The sequence below is a fragment of the Panthera leo genome, chromosome B1 (assembly GCF_018350215.1).
Source record: "Panthera leo isolate Ple1 chromosome B1, P.leo_Ple1_pat1.1, whole genome shotgun sequence".
NCBI classification, from domain to species: domain Eukaryota; kingdom Metazoa; phylum Chordata; class Mammalia; order Carnivora; family Felidae; genus Panthera; species Panthera leo.
In genome coordinates, this window is record NC_056682.1 from 140,896,626 (window position 1) to 140,917,178 (window position 20,553).

General features: G+C 36.4%; 1 pseudogene; it reads left to right on the forward strand.

The window, feature by feature from the left end:
• The first annotated feature begins 2,511 nt into the window (after positions 1–2,511).
• LOC122218475 overlaps positions 2,512–20,553 on the forward strand; it is a 31,968-nt pseudogene continuing 13,926 nt past the window's right edge.

Consider the following 20,553-nt stretch of genomic DNA (forward strand, 5'->3'; position numbering starts at 1 on the left):
ATAATATTCAAGGAAATCACTCTTAAAGTACAAGTATTCTTTTTTTTTTTTTTTTTGACCTTTTAGTTTTTCAGACTTCAGCACTATACCTTGTTCCTGTTCTCTCTCTTATCTGCTGACAGCAGTGGGCCTACTTACGTGGACAGATTAAAAATACTTTTCCCATTTACCATGACAACACCAAGCTAAAATTTACTGATAAACTAGTAGCAACTACAGCATCTACAAAATGCAGGAGGAATTCGTACCCTTGAGTAAAACTTTAATTCCGAAGTGAAAAAGATTATATAGCTAAAATAAATTTGTATATTATTAACATGTTAAGTCCCCATTTGTATCCTTTTTATAGACAAGCACATTTTTTATAAGCTCTAAAAGTATACATTGTGTGTGTATAGTCAACTACACACTAAAATGTTCATTCTGTGTGGACAGACACCAGACGCAAAATTTACACATATACATAAACTTCTTTGGTCTTTGAAAACGTGTCTAACAATACATTTTAATCAAAATAATTATGAGAGATATTAATGCCAAAATTTCGTACTGAAGAGGATTAACCAACTATAGATTTGGCCCACTTAAACTTTAAACTTTCTTGTAAATAGATGATCAAAACCTTGAAAAATCAAGTCAAACAGCTAAATTGTCTCAAATCATTTCATATAACAATTTCTATTTTTGTTGAATTTATCACTTGTTTTGATAACATTTACACACAGCCTCAAAGACAAAGAGTAACTTTAGCAGCTTTTCTAGTCCTCTGTGAGTAATTAAATTAACTAGTCACTTATTGCAGGCTTATATACACATACACGAGCACACAACGTTGTACCAGTCACATAGGAAAATAGAAATAAGACATAAGGTTCAATTTCTAAGCCAAACATTGAATCTAGTCAGTGCAGACATGTTTTCTCATGTTCATGATCATCCTATGCATTCTTTACATTTGTTCTGCTTCAGACCAGCATGTTGTCTCTTCCACCACTGTTAACTTTCTCACCTATGACCCATTAACTTTCCTATGATAATCATAATGAATAATTTCGGTTTCTTTAATGATTATCCTCTACAGTAATTCCTTGCACATCAGGGATAAAATTTAGTTGAAATGTATACTATGTGAGCATTTTGGATAAAAATAAGTACCTTTAAGAGGAACATCGGAATACCTGGCTGGCTCAGTTGGTACAGCATGTGACTCTGGATCTTGGGATCATGAGTTTGAGCCCCACATTAGGTGTAAAGATTACTTTGTATTTTTAAGTTCTATTTACTTAAGTAATCTCCACACTCAATGTGGGGCTTGAACCCATGACCCCAAGATCCAGAGTTACATGCCCTACCTACTGAGCCAGCCAGCTGTCCTGGGGGTAGAGCTTACTTTAAAAAAAAAATGTTTTAAAAGAGAAGCATCTTTCAGTTTAATAAAAATATTAAGAATAAAAACACATTCCCTTATTTAAAATAGGTTTCTTTAAAATTCTTCATCAGAAGGGGTGCCTGGGTGGCTCAGTCAGTTAAGTGTCCGACTTCAGCTCAGGTCATGATCTCGCACTTCGTGAGTTTGAGCCCTGCACCATGCTCTGTGCTAACAGCTCAGAGCTTAGAGCCTGCCTCAGATTCTATGTCTCCCTCTCTCTCTGTCCCTCCCCCACTCACACTCTGACTCTGTCTCTCTCTCAAAAAAAAATAAACATTAAAAAAATTTTTTAATTCTCCATCAAAAGAATATATCATTAGCAATTCCAGTAGAACATTCATTAATATTTCATGTTGTCACATCTCAACTCGAAAAAGCTACACTAATCACTAATTCAACTAATTCAATCTATCTGAATTACTAAGAATTTATAAAAATTTTCTAATTAGACACTAACCAAATCTTTAAATTCTAAACCTGATTTTTAAAAAGAGGTAAAACATAAGAGGTACTTGTACTTTTGTTATATGATTATCTAGGGAAAGTCTTTTATTCGCACCTACTGAGTAGGATACTTTAGAATGTGTAATCAAAATCAGCTTCATAACTATACTTTATTACGTAGTGAGTGTTGTTTATAGTAGCACTTTCAAGACAGTATGTTATGTTTAAGAAATACAATTTCTTATACAAGTTCTACTTGTTCTTGTCATGTAAAGCCGTGTGTTTTGTGAAAGAAATTGAGAAGAATATAGCTAGATTATTTCTGTGTTTTTTATTAATAAGAAGAAAAATAAAGATTGACAATTTCACATAAGTCATATTTTCTCAGATGAAAGCATGATGTTATATAAAGACAATAGTGTTGGTTATTTTGCCAAAATTCTAACGTCGAACATTTAATTTAGTAGACTCTATATAGGGTCAATGCATAATGCTCTGAAGACAAATTTAAGTTCTTGATGATGACACTAGTTTGCTTGATTTGTTGAGCATGTTAATATGTGGTATTTCTACTAGGAATTCAGCAAGAGCATAAAATAATCCTTTCTCCAACAAAACATTACCATCTCTCTAGCGCAATGGATGTTAGCAGAAGGGAAGAAAGTAAGTGTGAACAGAGAATTGGCATCCAACATTTACATGTGTAATTTATATTTTCGAATCCTAATATTAAGACTACCTTTTATAAACAATCTGGGCCTCTGTCAATTTGTGTTCAATTTAGGCATCATTGTTCAACAAACACTTATTAAGCCAACCACTATGTGTGACTCTGCAAGGAATAGAGTGATTAATAAGCCACATTCTCTTTATTAAGGATTCAGAGTCTAATGAAAAGACAGATGTATTCATATGTAACACACAAGGCAGAATGCTAAGTGCTGTAATAAAGATAGGAACAGCTAAAGGAACATGGTGGGAGAGATCTGTTTTAACTAAGGTAAGAAGGAAGGGCACCTGGCTGGATCAGTTAGATAGAGCATGAGACTTTTGATCTCAGGATTATAAATTCAAGCCCCACATTGTAGAAATTACTTAAAAATAAAATCTTTAAAAAAAAACCTAAGGTATCAAGGAGGGCCTTGTAAAGGAGGTAGTATTTGAAATGATGGTGACGGTGATGATGGGTCCTGTAAGAGTGACTTAGTCTGCCCCATATCTCTCATCTCATTCCCCTTTAACATGTTCTGCTTTGTCTTTTTTCTACAGTACTCATCTTGTAATTTATTTATTATACTTATTATTTATTTACCTAAAATGTGAGTATTCAGGCAAGGATCTTTGTTTTGTCTGTTGATGTACTTTGGTGCTAGAATGTGCTGGCACATTGAAGGTGCCAAATAAATATATGTGGAATGAATTAATGAGGAAAAAATATATAAGTTCACCATGGAGGCAGAAAGTGCAAGGTATTTTTTCAAATGATTAGGGGGCCAATATGGCTGGTATGAAAGACATGTGTTGGCTGTATGATATAAATAGGAAGTGATAAAGTGGCTTAAGTATTTTTCCTTCCTTTTCCAATAAGTAATAAAACCAATTTCTCTGTTGCAGAATTTCTCATCTGAGAAACTGATGGTTGAACTGTAATAATATGCATTTTACAAATAATTGTCAAATAAATTAAATAACATGAAGCTCTAGTTCTGAACTCGTTGTAATTTTTAGCTATTTTAGTTTTATTTGCCTATATTTTACCTTTACTTGGGCTTTGCTGCCCTGAAATTATACTCTTTTGCTAAAGTTGCCTCTATGCCATTTCAGTTCATTGTTTTAAAACAACTGAATTCTACAAAATACATGTATCCCCTGTATCAAATGATGTTGAATGAATGTATCCAACATTTGCCAAAGTCAGACGATATCTGAATGCAACATAACATGCAATGTCATGGTAAATACATGCTAATCTCAGCTGTCGCATCAACTAGCTTTTACTGTTCCAAATTGCATTAACTCATGGAAAAAAGTATTGTCTTAGGAATAGACCTATGCAGCTAGAATCACTAAAAATTCAATCCATGCTATGGTAGCAGGTTGGTGTCCATTTTGCAAATTCACCTTGTGAACAAATCCACATCCTTTCTATTCTTGTAATTCACAGGGTCACTTATTTACCCAACTGCTCATATTTTTCTTCCTGCTTATTTTTTCACATCAACATTTAGTAGTATCATGAACCATTTTGCTCAGTGTCTAGCTCACCCTTGTCCAGACTTTCTGAGATGTTCCAAATGCTCTGAATCCGTGCAGTCCTACATGGTAACCACTGGGAACATGTAGCTATTTTTAAGCATTCAAAATCTTGCTACTGCAGCTTAATAACTGGATTTTTATTTTGTCTAATTTTAACTAATTTAAATTTAAATATTCCCATATGCCTAGTGACTGCTATATTGGACACCAGAGACCTAGATATCATTGTTTCAGAAGATTCAATAATGACTACTTATTTATTTGACGTATTTATGGAACAAAATATATTGTATGGGTTTCCATTTCCAAAAACGTAAAGTAGAGATTTTTTTTTTCTGTTACTCTTTCCCTATTTCTCCCAGGACTTACAATATAAAACAAACTTGAAAAGACTGAAAAGTTGAGAGAAGGCAGACCAGCTAGGGACTTTGGGACCTGAAGGACAACATGGTTCTGAGTTCCCTGGGTTTTCTTTTTGCCTCATCTATTCAACATCTGTAGCTGAAAAAGCAAGCAACCCAGGATGCCAATGGACACAGACAAAAAAGCCTCAGCAAAAGCTTACTCTCTCAAACCAAAAGTTCTAGCAAGAAAAAATTCATTTCAAACATTAATTTCTTGCTTCCAAACTTCTCTACCTTTCTGTGGTACCAAACACCACAGAAAATACTGTAGTCCCTCCCCCACCCAGACTAGTGAAGGCTGAGTGAGGACTTCCATCCTCACCAAGCTATAAGGAGGTGCCAATCCCCAAGGTGGTGTCAGAGAAGGCCAACTAGCAAACCAGGACTTTCATCCTCACTGGCCTGTAATGAGTCCCTCCGTAGTGTCAATGGAGATGACATGGGGGGTTTGGACTTCCATTTCCACCCAACCATAATAAGACACTCTTTCCTCTCCCCACTGAGGTTGTGTCAGAGGGACGCCAGTGGAGTGTCAGGACTCTTATAAGCACTCATCAGTAATAAGGCTGCCACCTGTGATGCCAGTGGGGATCATATGGGGTGATGAAATTCCTCTCCTGCCAGCAGTAATGAAGAGTCTGTCCCCATAAGATGACAACAGAGGTTGAATAGAGAATATTGACTTCTACTTCCCCAAGCTGTAAGGATGTGGTGTTCACCCTTCTCCTGCCTGAGTGGTTTCAGAGATAGCTAATTAATACAGAGGGTTTAAATAAGATTCATAATCTTATGATACAAAAATATTTAGATTTCACTTTTTTTAAGTTTATTTATTCATTTTGAGAGAGAGAGAGAGAGAGCATGAGCACAAGAAGGTTAAGGGCAGAGAGAAAGGGAGACAGAGAATACCAAGAAGACTCCACACTATCAGCAGCCAGGAGCCCAATTCAGGGCTTGAACCCACAAACCATGAGATCATGACCTGAACCGAAATCAAATCAGACACTTAACCAACTGAGCCACCTTAGATAGGTGACCCTAGATTTCATTTTGAAATTCACTTTCATTTTACAAATTACCAACAATGAAGAAGAGCTCAAACCAGTATTGCTTTTTCAGAGGTTCAGTAATAAATGAACCTCAATTAAATGAGTGAACACCAAACTCATATGAAAAAAGGCAACTAATAGAAGCCAACACTAAGATGACAGAGATGTGAGAATTAATCCAATAAAGATTTTAAAGCAGCATGATAAAAAACTTGAGCAATTATAAACACACATGAAACAAATGAAAAATTAGAAGATATTGAAAATTAAATAGAAGGTTATCAAGAAGATCGGGGTATCTGGGTGCCTCAGTCAGTTGAGCATCTGACTCTTGATTTTAGCTCAGGTGATGATCCCAGGGTCATGGGATTGGGCCCCACATCCATGCTCAGCATGGAGCCTACTTAAGATTCTCTCTCTCCCTCTCTGCTCCTCTCCCTGACTTGTGCACACTCTCTATTTTCCTCTTAAAAAGAAAAAGAAGATCCAAAGAAGAACCAATTGGTAATTTTAGAAAATTGTAAAAAAAAATTTAATAATAAAAGTTAAAAATTCAGTGAATAAGCTCAACAGCAAAATGAAAGGGACAGAAGAAAGAATCCATGAATTGGAAAATAGAACCTGAAAAACAGAAAAAAATAAAAAAAAAAAGTGAATAGTCTCAGCAACCAGTGGAATCAAAACAAAAGATCAAACACTTTGTGTCATCAGAAGAAAAGGAGGGAGAAAGCGGGATTAGAAAAGAACCTGAAGAAATAATTACCGAAAACTTCCCAATTTTGGAAAAGGCAAAATTTACAGATTAAAGAGGCTGAGCAAACCCAAACAAAATAAGCCCAAATAAATCCACACCACAGCACATTAAAATTACACTTCTGAAAACTAGAAACAAAAAGAATTTGAAGGCAGGCAGAGAAAAGTGTTACTTTACCTAAAGGGGAAAAATAATTCAAATTATAGCAAATTTCTCTTCAGAAACTGTAGAGAAAGGAAGGAAGTGGTATTAAGATCTTTTAAGTGCTGAAAGAAAAGACTCATCAATCCAGAGTCCTATACCCAGCAAAAATATCCTTCAGGAATTAAGGAGAAATCAAAAAATGCTTAGAGATATGAAAACTAAGAGAATTTGTCACCATTCCGAGAGAATAGCTAAAGGAAGTTCTCAAAAAGGAATGATAAAAGAAGGAAACTTAGAACATCAGAAGAACATGGTAAGCAAAAATATAAGTGAATATAATTGGTTTCCCTTCTCCTCTTGAGTTTTCTAAATTAAGAATGATGTTTGAAGCCAAAAATTATACTGAATGGTTATCCAAAGGAAATATCTAAGATATTTATACTTTAAATAAAGGAGATAAAGGGACATACAGGAAGATAAATCTCATACCATATACAAAAATTAACTCAAAATGGATCTTGGGTTCAAATGTTAAACTTAAAACTATAAAATTTTTAGAAAAAAAAAGGTAAAGTGTTAGGAATAAGCAAAGAGTTCTTAGATTTGACAACAAAAGCATGATCAATTGAAGAAAAATTGTTGAGTTAATTTTTGCTTGTGAAAAATTGTGTTAAGATTATGAAAAGATAAGTTCCAGACTGAAAGAAAATATTTATAAGCCACACATGCAATGAAGAGCTATATCTAGAATATATAAAGAACTTTCCAAATTCAATAGTAAAAGAATAAACAGTCCAATTGGAAAATGGACAAAAGATTTACACAGACATTTCACCAAAAGGATATAAAAGTGCACATGAAAAGGTATACAACATCTTCAGCCATCAGGAAAATGCACAATTAAACTACAATGAGGTATCAATACATACCTACCTGAATGGCTAAAAAAAATGGTAATACCACCAAATGCTGGCAAGAATACAAAGAAAGGGAATGGTAATACCACCAAATGCTGGCAAGAATACAAAGAAAGGGAACTACTCATACATTGCTGGTGGGAGTGTAAAATGATATAGCCACTCTGGAAAAAAAGTTTAGCAGTTTCTTTAAAAACTAAGCATGCAATTACTGTACAACCTAGCAACTGAACTCCTAAGCATTTATCCCAGAGAATTGAAGACTTATGTTCATATAAAAACCTATACATGACTATTTATTCGTAATAGTCCCAAACTGAAAACAACCTGATGGCCTTTAATACGTGAATGGTTAAACAAATCGTGGTGGTATCATGGAAAACTATTTAATAAAAAAGAAGGTGCTATTTTTATATTCAGCAACCTGTATGAATGTCCAGAGAATTATGCTGACTGGAAAAAAAGCCAATCCCAGAAGATTATATATTATAACTTTAGGACAAATCATTTTGTATATAATGATATAAATGACAAAATTATAGAAGTGTAGAACATATTAAGAGGTTTCCAGGAGTTGGAGGGGTGGGGATAAAGGGAAGTAGGTCTGACTACAAAAGAACAACGAATAACATGAGGGTTCCTTGTAATGGAAATGCATATATATTGACTGCATCAGTGTCAATATCCTGGCAGTGATATTGTACTGTAATTTTTTTTTCAACGTTTTTTTATTTATTTTTGGGACAGAGAGAGACAGAGCATGAACGGGGGAGGGGCAGAGAGAGAGGGAGACACAGAATCGGAAACAGGCTCCAGGCTCCGAGCCATCAGCCCAGAGCCTGACGCGGGGCTCGAACTCAGGACCGCGAGATCGTGACCTGGCTGAAGTCGGACGCTTAACCCACTGCGCCACCCAGGCGCCCCTGTACTGTAATTTTATAAGATGTTACCACTAGGGGAAACTGGGTAAAGGATACGTGAGACCTCTCTGTATTATTTCCTACAACTGCAGGTGAATTGACAATTATCTTAAAAGGTCTAATTAAAAATAAACAAATACATTGCATGAGCCAATTCATGTTCAGCATTAATATTATTCAATTTTAATATTTTATTTAGTAAAGAGGGGAGCCTGGGTGTCTCAGTCGGTTAAGCAACTGACTTCACTTCAAGTCATGATCTCCCAGTCTGTGAGTTCAAGTCCCAGTTTGGGCTCTGTGCAGACAGCTCAGAGCCTGGAGCCTGCTTCAGATTCTGTGCCTCCCTCTCTCTCTGCCCTTCCCCGACTCATGCTCTGTCTCTGTCTCAAAAATAATAAATAAACATTTAAAAAATGTAAAAAAAAGATTTAGTAAAATAAAATGAAACTTTATAATCTTTTTGCTTCTAGCTGACACTTAAAATGGATTTATCTTAGTTTTATCCTTCTTAATACTTTAGTTCAGAAGGATGTCTTCTTTGATTTAGAAGAATTACTACTCTATTGTTTAGTATTATTGCTGTCTAATCTGATAATTAATTATTAGTTTTCCTGTAGACAATGTTGATTTGAGACGTGTTCCTTTCTTTAGCAGCTCTTGGAATATATATCATATTCAAGCCTTTGAAAAGTGTATTCTCCAATTTGTCAAGCAGAGAAAAGAATGACTATTAGATTATTTCTCTTCCATCACTACTGTTTTTACTTTTAGACTAACTATTGTGTTTTAGGTTGTTGAGTGATTTTATTTCATTCATCATCCCAATTTTCTTTTTTTTTTTTTTTTTAATATTTATTTCTTTTTGGGAGCGAGAGAGAGAGAGATAACATGCATGTGCACATAGGAGCAGCAGAGGCAGAGGGAGACAGAAAATCCCAAGCAAGCTCTGAGCTGTCAGCACAGAGCTGGATGTGGGGCTTGAATTCATGAACTGTGAGATCATGACCTGAGCCGAAAACAAGAGTTAGACGCTTAATTGACTGAGCTACCCAGGTGCCCCCAAATTTTCTTTTAATAAAAGTAACTGACAGCCTAAAACAGAAAAAAAAATTAATACAGTTTCTTCAGAAGAGTTGCTCAGTAGAACAAATATTCCCATTCTGTCTATTCATTCAACAAATATTTACTGAGTCTCTATTATGTACCAGGCACTATTCTAGAGGTTGGGAAAACAGTAGAAAACAAGAGAAATATCCACACCCTCACGGAGTGTTCACATTCTAGAAAGAAGATATAAACAGATAATTAAGATATATATAACATGTATGTTAGGTGGGGATCAGTGCTATGGAGAAGAAGGCAGAACAAGGGACTGAGGAATGTCAGTGCTAGGTGCATTATTAAATAGTGCCATCAGGAAACTCTTGCCTTATTTCTAATAGTGGGCACTTACACTGTAGCATGCTTAAATGCAAATTTTCCAAAAGTGATTATAATTCACAGTAAAAGACTATGCATATAGAACAGGAATTTGCAAATTTTTCTCCACTGTGATTCATGTGACTAATAATATTCACATGTATCACACACTCCCATAAGTGGACCAGTGGTCAGTGAGACTTCTTGTGTGCCATGTGTATATCTGGCTATAATTCTACTTTGTTCTTTCTCGGGAAAATTAACTCAAATGAGTGAGAGTGTATGTTATTGTGATTGTCTTAAATCTGAATATGTTTAGAATTCATCATTTTAAAAATTCAGTACTTTGTTGCTTTCAATATACAACTGATTTCATCACATTTGCATATTGAATCATTGGCATGAGAGTAATGGTAACTGCATATGTAGAGTTATATCCAATTGGTAGCTCACAAACCTCCTACCTGTTCTTAGGAAATAGGTAATCATAACACCGTTCTTACAAATAGAACAAAAATTTTGAGACAAAAGGCAAAAATTATGGAGTCAATAGTTTTAGAATAGTTTCAGGTGTGGGGCGCCTGGGTGGCGCAGTCGGTTAAGCGTCCGACTTCAGCCAGGTCACGATCTCGCGGTCCGTGAGTTCAAGCCCCACGTCAGGCTCTGGGCTGATGGCTCGGAGCCTGGAGCCTGTTTCCGATTCTGTGTCTCCCTCTCTCTCTGCCCCTCCCCCGTTCATGCTCTGTCTCTCTCTGTCCCAAAAATAAATAAAAAACGAAAAAAAAAAAAAAAAAAGAATAGTTTCAGGTGAACACTCTTGATGCATATTTCAACAGAAGCTGAAATTTTGGCATTAAAGGAAGCAAATACTCAGTAGACTGGATGACTGAATTTTGCTGCCTCAGGGGGCAAATTTTCCTGGCTTAAAAGTTAAATAAATCAATTGTTATTCTATTGCTGCTCAGTATTACTATTCACTGGTTCAAAGACATTTCAAATGAGAAAATATCAAGCATATAATTGCATCCAGCCAAACAAAGTCCAAGGTAAAAAACCCTCACTATTAGGAATTTCTTTCAATGCCGTAAATGTTTATGAAGTGTCCACAATGGGACAAGCACTATGCTACCCACTGGAGGCCAAAGAGAAAATTAAGATAAGGTCTTTTTTATCTTCCTTTCTTGATTTGCAATAGATCTAGCTTTTATTGGTTAGTACACAGCCCAACAGTGTTAGCTTTGATATTGCCTATGTGGTAGACCTATCATGAGACAATGCAATTAGATCTTAGCTTAGAAATTTTCAGGAGGAAAAACTTCTGATAAAATTAATGATGATGCTAAATTGGTAATTTCCATTTGAAGGGATAAGGAAAATGTGGGTCAGGGGTGTAGGTGAAGAATCCCTTGGCTTCGCACTCAGAGGAGCCTGTGGAGCTATGCTGGTCATCAATCAAAATCCCAAATCCTAGTTTCACTTTGCAGCTTCTTAAACTGTCCATAATCCCATCTTCCTGGTTTCACCTAATAGGTGCTTAATACATTGTTGCTGAACAAATGAAGCAGTAAGTCCAGCATCCCAGCTGAAAGGTAATTCTCCAAGATCCTGTAACCCAAGTTCAAAACCTGCCTAATGCTTTCACTTCCGGGGTCTCCCGAAATAGTTGCTGACCCCGAACAGACAACTGTGGGAGCCACTTGTTCAGGCTTTTGCCCTCCATGGTATACTACTTCTTCATAGAGCTCCATAAACCTCCATCTTATTTATTTTTTTAAGATTTTTCTTTCAAGTAATCTCTATACCCAACATGGAGCTTGAACTCACAACCCTGAGATCAAGAGTTGCATGCACTGCTGACTGAGCCAGCAGACACTGCAGGAAACGCCCATTTCAGAATGAGAGTCCAGAAGCAGAAATTAGAGCTTGATAGTCATTAGAACTTCTTCAGGTAATTTAGCTACTTGACAGAGATCTAGTCACCATTTTTAATGGGCAGGTTTGTGTAGAATGAAAATAAAGGGAAAGTTCGAACCTCACTTCTTCTATCTCCTTTCAGCCTTGGGGGCTCAACTTTGTGGGTGAAATGGGTTCTGAGAGTCAACAATAGATTCAAGCATTGCCATCAGGACTTTCAGCTTCCCTCCATGAGTGAAGGAAGTTGAGCATGATCTTTGATCCCTAATTAATGAAGAAGACTCTTGAAACTTACCAGTCTCTCAATCCATTTTCAGGAATAAAATTTAGTTTCGTCATGTTTCTTATGCAAACCTAAGTCATGATGGGAAACTACTCAATGTGGTACCTGATTTCTCTGTATAATAGGTTGCATCTTGGTCTACAACGTAGATGAGGGGTTCTCTGAGGTCCCTACCTCAATGCTTGCCTTTCAAAAGCATTAGATGATCTTTCTTAGCTCTTTGGCTTAGAGATAGAAAGCTACAGTGGGATTTCCTGAAGCTCAGGGCTGAAGCCACAGATCCCTATTCTGTTTCTGTCCCCCTCAACACTAAAAAGGTAGTTTAATTGACTGTTCACTCATTTTCCTTCTAACCAACAGAAGATGCCACTTAGAATATCTTGGATTTGGAAATGGTGAACATATGCTTTAGACTTTATTCTAATCTTGGGCATATGTTCCAGAGCGAGCATGAGAGAGAGAGAGAGAGCTATCTGCTGAGGTTGTTGTGGTTGATGAGAACTCTTCTGTCCTCCCAAAAGAAAGCATAATTCTGGTCTTAACTGGACTTTGTGGTGGCAAGGAAGTTCAGTGATGTAAAACATTTTCGTATGTTGATAGTTTGGAAAAATGCCACATGAATGATACTAATTCTTAAAACTTAATCACTACATGTCCAAATGTCCAAATTACCATCTTTGCCTATTGTTATTTCACATCTATGTTTAATGGCAAGCACACTTAGTCAATCCAAGTATAGCCTTGTAGGTTATCTCATGGTTGAGCATCCTCATCGGTCTTCAATGTTTATTTCCAGCAAAAGAAAAGATGCATGTGTCATGAGCAATATAAAATTAGGAATTCATTCATTCTTTTAGTAATGACTATTTGTTGAGTGTTTACTATGCACAAAACACTGAGTTCAAATTAACTCTATTCTGGAGGCTTTTTTTTTTTCCTATTTACTGTTCTTCATTTGTCATGATGATTGAACTGGCTACATTGGAGTTTATACTTTACTTGTGTGATCAGACTTTATTCTCCTTTGTCTATTTTCTTTTCCTACATTAGCAACAATGGCTACAGTTATGTCTTTTGCTTTAAGTATACATTTCTGAGTGCGAGTGATTTGCAAGTATTTAGAATTTTAAGTCATACACTACCCCTAAGTTTTCTCATTTGTTAAAAAGGAGAGGGGTGCCTAGGTGGCTTAGTCAGTTAAGCATCTGACTTTGGCTCAGGGCATGATCTCATGGGTTTGTCAGTTCAAGCCCCACACCAGGCTCACTGTGCAGGCTTACTACTGGCAGCACAGAGTCGCTTCAGATCCTTTGTTCCCCTCTCTCTGTCCCTCCCCTGCTCACTCATGCTCTCTCTCTCTCCCTCTCTATCTCTCAAAAATTAATAGACATTAAAATAAAGGAGATAAAATTTAATACTTGTTTTGCCCATAGCCTTCTAGGATTTTATGATGTTAGTTTATAAATGTTGACTATAAGGGGAAATACTTTTGCAAGCAAAGTTCTAGGGAGTCTTGAGTAAAGTTAAATAGGTGAAATTTATCTTCTGTATTTCATTTCTCTGTTTTTAGTACCCATCACTCCACAAAGGCCCCAATATCCCTGCCCTAAATGGGAGGAAGAAAAAGGACAAATCAGTTCTGGCACTCATCAGCCATGTAACCTTGGGTAAGTTATTTATCCTCTAGGGCTGGAAGTCTTCATCTGTAAAATAGGGATTACCACAGTACATTCCTCATGTAGTCATTGTGAAGATTAAATAAAATATTGAATGTGAAGCACTCAGCACATGCACACGTCCACATTAAAGGTTAGTAAAAAATTGCTTGGTTTTTATTTTACCAAGTCAAGAAAGAAATGAAAGGAAAAAAAAACCAATCTCCATATTTTATCACAATCATTTCATGCAAGAAATGACACAGTACCGTTTAAAAAAAAGGACATGATATCAGAATTTATAATTTTAATTTAAAAATTTACTACATGGTCCTCGTTGCTCATATTTCATCATAAATTACTGAAAACTTCATCTTGGATCATCTTTAATCTGCAGACTTGTGTCTGGAAAACACCACAGTGACCTAATTCTCTTTTTCCATCAAAATTTCCCTACCATGGTCTCATTCCCTTGAAGCCCAGTTCTCTTTTCTAACATTACTGCTCATTGGTCTACAGTGAATGCTAAAGGATAAGTGTATTCATCTTTTCAAGAGCATGATTTACATTCTGATATAAGAGGCTTTATCCCAGTAAGTAATAGTAGTGGTGAGAATTCCACACCACCTGGCAATTCTGGTGATAAAAGATTTGGGTACAGGTGCCCTCTTCAGTGTCTTGAACGCCCACCTGCTTCATACATGTATATGGTGGCTCTGTACCCAACTGTCCTTAGGCTTAAGAAACTTAGACCTGCAACAGATAGGCTGGGCCTTTGAACGGTTTCCTTAGCAGCACCTGTGAGACACACTCAAGTATCTCTGCAAATGAAATAATGGTTAGAAGGTTTTCCTGATTGTGTTTCAATTTATGCCACTTCTCCTGGTTAAAGCCTATCATCTTTAGTGGGTCTCTGGCCTCTCATGACCGTGCTGGAGAAATAACTTATTTCTAGTAGGTTTCTTCCAAGGATTGATGTGGAAGAGTCACACCAGGTCCCAAAGGTTGGCCTGCATTCAGCTGGCCATTCGAGGTGGTAAATAACGGGCTTCTCCGGGGGCAAAGGCAGGAGTACTAAAATAACAAGATTAGATTCCATTTCAGATGTTGCCAGGGTTAATGGACAGGACAGCATACAGCACACTATTGTGCAATAATGAAGAATATAAGGCTGGGGTAAGAAAACCTTGGTTCAGACCTGAGGTGAGACACTTACCAGCTGTGGAAAACAGTTTCTCTCTCTAAATTTTAGTTTTCTGAAAACAGAGTTAAGAATAGCACCTACATCACAGGCTTGTTAGGAGGATTAAACAAGCTAACTCATGTATAACGTTTTAGCACAGTGCCTGCCCATGGTAAGTGCTAGGTTAATATTAGCTTTGTTATTCTTATGTGCATTGTAACAGGATGTGCCCACTTTACTGCTAGCTTCATTAACCATTTATACTAAGTGTATTTGCTGTTTTAGTCAGAACATACTCTGAAATCACAAAATATGCAAACTCAGGTCCCGATCTGAACAAATGGAAGGCATGTCTTGGAGTTCCCCTCTCAAAAGGTTCCACAGAAATATCCCAGCCTTTACTGAACTTTATTTTACTTCCTCAAATCACCTCTCACTTCTCTTTTGTTGCTACTGTCAGTCCTGTCTTGCCTAGATTGTTTCTAAGAGAGAACTTTCTTTGTTGTTGTTGTTGGTTTGGCGTATTGTGATTGATGGCACATTCTTTAACCATGAGCAAACATGACTTGGGCTGTCTAGTGGGTGGAACATCTCAATTCACATTGTTTCTAAAGAGTAACACTCAATGAGTTGTCTTGAAGTTGTCAGATTGCATAATTATAGTCAATTTTCAATTATCCACATAAATAAAAAGGCTGTCAGTACAGATAACAGAAAATTGCAGCTTCTGAAATTGTGGTTAACCATCCAGCAGAGTTGAGCCTTGCTACTATATATACCCAGTGGCAACACCAACTGGGTTAAAGGAATTTAGCTTCCCTATAATCTCCTCGAAACCCTATTCTTTGATATGAATACTTGGCATTTTCTCAATCTTATGTAAAGGGTTCAGAAATTACAGTTTCGAGTCCTTTCTTCCAATGAGATAACAGCTCCTGTATTTCTGTTAAAACAAATCCAGAGCTGGCTCTGTCATAGGTTTGGGCCTATCTCAGGCAACGTGTCAACCGCATGTCCAAGCCATGATGCATATGATTAATCTCCAATGCACTCAACCCAGAGCGTGAATAACTATACATCTGGCCTGCCTCATCTTCCTGAAGACAGTTTCAATATATAATTAGAGGGGAAAGTGGCAGCCTGAGACAGCCTATTTCAACAGTGGAACACAGAGATTGCTAGACATTTCTTCTTTACCTAGTCTCCTCTAGTTTTACCACTGATTTTATCCCTTGGGGTCACACAGGACAAATCTATTCTTTTTTTTTTTAATATTTGGAGAAAGCTATTACATCCTGCCTGACATGACCACTAAGAACTGTATGTCCTTGGCTAAATTCTTTCACCCTTCATCCCTCTGAGCTTTTTTTTTTTTTTTTTAATTCTTGAAAAGGAGGGAATTGGAGTAGGTAATCTATGATAGATCCTTTAATTTTAATATTATTTAATTCTATGAAAATTTCTTTTGATACTAGTATAGAATAGTTTATTAACTATATTACTATATCCTACACTATAAATGTATTTACCATATGTATTATCAAATTTAATCCTCATGATATTCCTTATAGGACAGTTATTTTTATTTATAAGTGAGGAAACAAAGGGTCAAAGAGATTAAGTAAGCCATGCCCTGAGTTTCTGGTACTAGCTCTCTGTTTAAGATAGGTTTTACGTCCAAGTTTTATTTTCTTGAGAAATTAAGTTTAAAATCCCTAGGCTTAGTTGTCCAAATGTAAAATGGGTTAAATAACAAAACCAAGTTGACTTTCAGTTCAGCAGAAGGTATAGCATATTCTATGGTCATTGCCACAAGATGTGAGGCTTCAGGAAAACTGGCTAGGCTCATTCAGGCAGGGTAAAGATTTGGAGGTTGTTGAGAAATCAACACTAGAATTCATAAGCAAATGAGCCTCTCACCAGGGCCTTAAAAAAAATAAAGACAATATTCTTCAAAGGGGATCATTTCTCCAACATTCTATTCACTGGGGCCTTCAGTATGCCAGGCATTGAAGTAGTCACTTATAGTTAAAAGTTTCTCGTTTATTACTCATAAGAACTTTGTGGAGTACCAGTCAGCACATGTATAATTATCCTCATTTTACATAAGATGAGATTGACACTAATAGTGGATAAATTGTTTGCTCAGCCAGTAAGTGGAATATGAGGATTGTAACCAATGCCTCTGAGCTCCAAGTTCCAGAAACTTTCCACTCTGCCAGGCTTTCCCAAAGTGCGCTTTAGTCCGTACTCATTTTCCAAAATGATTTTCCAAAAAAAGGATGCCACGGTCAACTATGCTTGATGCTGCATACTGTGGTATCCCTTAGAGGTTCACAGAACTTAGTGTATTCAAGGTTCCCAGGAAATTCTGGAAAGGAAATGTGTTTAACAATTTCCTTTCAAACTTTCCCTAAACTTATTTACAAGGGAATTTCAAGTCCAATTAACACATGTTATAATCCTGAAGAATCAAATCCTATTTAACTCTTTTTGAGAAATACTCCACCATACCAGGCTATGTTAGAAAGTAATTTCTACAGAAAAAGATTGTCATTATAAACCAACATTTTCTTCATATTAATATATATACATATATATATTTTTCATGAGTTAACTAGTGAAGGTCTTGAGATGAGAAGCCAGGTAGTTACAGCCATTCAACAAATTTCCCTGCTTTTTTTCTTGTTTATTTATTATTTTTGAAAGAGAAGAGAGAGCACAGTGGGGGAGGGGCAGAGAAAGAGAGGGAGACACAGAATCCTAAGCAGGCTCCAGGATCTGAGTTGTCAGCACAGAGCCAGATATGGGGCTCAAATCCATATACCAGGAGATCATGACCTGAGCTGAAGTCAGACACTTAACCGACTAAGCCACCCAGGCGCCCCCAAATTTCCCTGCTCTCACATGAGAGAATAGTATGTACTGTGGAATTGCATACCTGAGAATACCAGGTGGAAATACCAATACAGTATATATACAAGTGTATGACATATTCTTATGGTACCTATTTTATGTTCTGAAGGATTTTATTTATGCATGGAAAGCACCATTTGCTCCTTCCCCAAATTTCTGCTGTTTGACACATTTTACATTTTTTATTCTAATTTGAATGAAAGAAAAATGTATTTTTTTTGAGATATTATGGAGAACTTTGTGATTGCTTGAATGCATTAATGATGGTAAAGTGTTTTAAAACTGAGATTGGAAATCATTGAACAAGATAATTAAGTTGGATTTAGCTATGAAATTAATATTAAATTCAGCTCTTTAGTCTATTGCTTATTTTTAAGATCTGCCTGCCAATAAACATTGGTTCTGTGGAGGGCTTTAAACATTTTCAAAAGTTGTTTTTTAAGTGGTAATCATGAGTCAATAAGAGTCTTAGAAATTTCTTAGTGAGGTTCATTGTTTAGGAAGTGAAATATAACTCTCAGATGACCATAGCCATGGAGTGACAAAAACCAGGGATGTGTATTTTATTGAAAGTAACCAGAAAATGAAAGAAACACAAAATAAGTTATTGCTATAGAATGCATATAAATATCTCTTGATATTTGTCATTCATAGATGCTGTTCAAGTCACCTATTGCTATGTCACAACCAAAATTTAGTGGATTAAAATAACAAGCCTTTTATTATATCTCACAATTTTATGACTCATGAAATTGGGAACAGTTTCGCTAGGTGATTCTTCTGCTCAGTATACTGGCAACTAAACCTGTCTAAGTGGTCCATGATGACTTTGCCTGCGTGCCTGGTGCTTTGATGGGACAGCTAGAGAGCTGGGCCTCTCTCTTTCCTCATGTAGTACCAGGACTTCTCTGTGTTCCAGGGTAGTTGGACTTTTTACTTTTCAACAGGGTGGTGAGTCTTCTTACTCAGCAGCTCAGAACTCCAAGAGCAAGTGTTACAAGAGACAGAAAATGAAAATGGTTGGGTTTTTAAGGCCTGGACCTGGAAACAGGCATGATGTCACTTCCACTGTGTTCTGTTAGAGAATATGGGAGGGTATAGAGTCCATTTCTCAGTAGGAGTATGAAAGGATTTGTGGCCACCATTAAACTACCACATGGACCTAAACTGGCAGAAGGGCTTGTGTCATGGAGGAAAATAATACAAACTCTCTTCTGAACTTTTAAACAGGTTAGCCCTTTGGTAGAAATGTCCTTTTAGTCATAAAGCCAAAGTGACACTGTAAAAATATATACAATATGACACATCTAAATCAAGTTGTGTTGTAAAAGAACCACATGTTGGTTCTGACTTTCCATTTGAACATTTCCTCTGTCCTGGTGCGCTTCTTACAAGCTCTTTCAAGTCATTCATCACTCCTTTGCTAATTTTGTAGCTATGATAGCTAATTTTTGAAGAACATTTCCCAAATAAGTAACAAAATAAACCATCAGGTAAAACAAACCTGCCAATACTAATAACACAATGATTAAGAGGATTATGACTGTTTTCATTGCCTAGTAATGTCAGAGTTGTGCTTTTGCACTGAGCAGAGCTTTGATTTTGATTTGAGGTCTATCTTTGTTCTTATCCATGAAGATTTATAAGGTCTAAAGTACTTCAGAAGAGTTTAGGTATTAAGTATTATTTGGATGAGGCAAAAGAAGTCCTCTGGAGACCCTTTCAACTTTAGCTTTTTTCTTTGACTCTTCCCTTCTGTGTCCCTTCTCCCAAAGGAATGGCCCTTTCTTAGACTGTCGGTGGCTTCATGTGATCCCTCTCACTTAACAGATATTTAATAAAAATTATCTCTTAATGTAAAGAATAATTTTACTTCATGTGAAAATGATCTCACTTCAGGAAGATAATTATACAAACATTCCTCAGTGTATTTTTTCTTTAGAGTCAAACAGTAAGATAGAGCAGGGGTTGGCAAATGACAGCTTGAAGGTCAAATCCACCCAGTTGTGTAATTTTGTAAATAAAGTTTTATTGGAACACAACCACACTCACTTACTTACATATTGTCCATTACTGTTTTCATGCTACAAGGGCAGAGTTGAATAATTGTGCCAGGCACCATATGGCCTGCAAGACTGTCTTAAAATACTTACTATCTGGTTCTTTCAGAAAACTTGGTGCCTGTGTAATGCCTTTGGAATTTTTCTAGAAAACTAATTTGTTTTTGTTTTAAATATACTTTTGTTAATGGGTAATAAAAGATTATTTTGTGTGGGTAATAAAAGATTGAACAAATCATAGTGTTTTAGTATCATGAATAAATAACAAATACACTTTAATAAAACATTGAATTTTGTAGAGATTAAAAAATCTCTCCTCTGTACTGTGTTCTAACTTACTTCTTTTGCTGCTGATCTGCCTTTTGTAATTTACTGAGTAACTTGAAACAAAGGCAGCCTCAGAGCTAAGACACATGAATGTACAAGGAACAAATGAGTCAGACAAGGGAAGTTATGGACATAGTGGCCAAAATTATGTTAATTCAGTTCCTCTGCCTAGCTTTTGAAGACTTGGTTTTGACTCGCATCATGTCTCCATGACTTCCCATGACTCCAGGGAAATCTGTGGACCATTTAGAAGGAAATATATATACTTGCCCACCTCTTGCACTTGTTTGATTGTGCTCTGTCTACATATGAAAGAAAACGGGTGGTTGATAATACCCAGTGTTAGCTAGGTCATTGGCAAACTAGCCTTCTTATCACTATCTGTGAGAGTATAATTTATTTCAATGTTTCTAAAAGGCTGTTTATCTTGTATACTTTCCATTACTTCATTAGGGAAATATTAGCACTTAGAATCCATT